Source organism: Mastomys coucha, unplaced genomic scaffold, assembly GCF_008632895.1.
Source record: "Mastomys coucha isolate ucsf_1 unplaced genomic scaffold, UCSF_Mcou_1 pScaffold16, whole genome shotgun sequence".
In the NCBI taxonomy this organism is placed as follows: domain Eukaryota; kingdom Metazoa; phylum Chordata; class Mammalia; order Rodentia; family Muridae; genus Mastomys; species Mastomys coucha.
This window is the reverse complement of record NW_022196898.1, coordinates 24,186,902-24,187,439: the sequence shown is the minus strand read 5'-3', so window position 1 is coordinate 24,187,439 and position 538 is coordinate 24,186,902.

Here is a 538-nt window from a genome sequence, read left to right as displayed (position 1 = left end):
CTAAGCCAAGGTCACCTTAGTCAGAGCTATCTTTCTTTCAGATTGTAATCCCTGTTTAGCATAAGAGCCAAGAGTTGGTGGCACACGCCTTTAATCCTAGCACTAGAACTTAGATAGGCTAGGACTCAGATTCATGTATCTCTCCCAGAGCACTTGGGCCTGGGGGGATGCAGTATCAGTTCAGAGGAGATAGCTGCTGTTTTAGACCCAGTATGTTTCAGATAGCCTCAGAGGTGCCTCAACTGTTGAGCTGCCAGATTTTTTATTTCTCTTTTGCAATGATTGTAAAAGCCTCATGTCATTTTTAAAGAAATACACTCAGACCTTACACAGTGGTGTCTAGTCTGTTTCTCAAAAGCTTTTAATCCCAGTACCTGCGAGGCAGAGCCAGGCAGTGGTGGTGCACGCCTTTAATCCCAGCACTTGGGAGGCAGATGCAGGCGGATTTCTGAGTTCGAGGCCAGCCTAAGCTACAGAGTGAGTTCCAGGACAGCCAGGGCTATACAGAGAAATCCTGGTCCATGGCACCTAAACAATG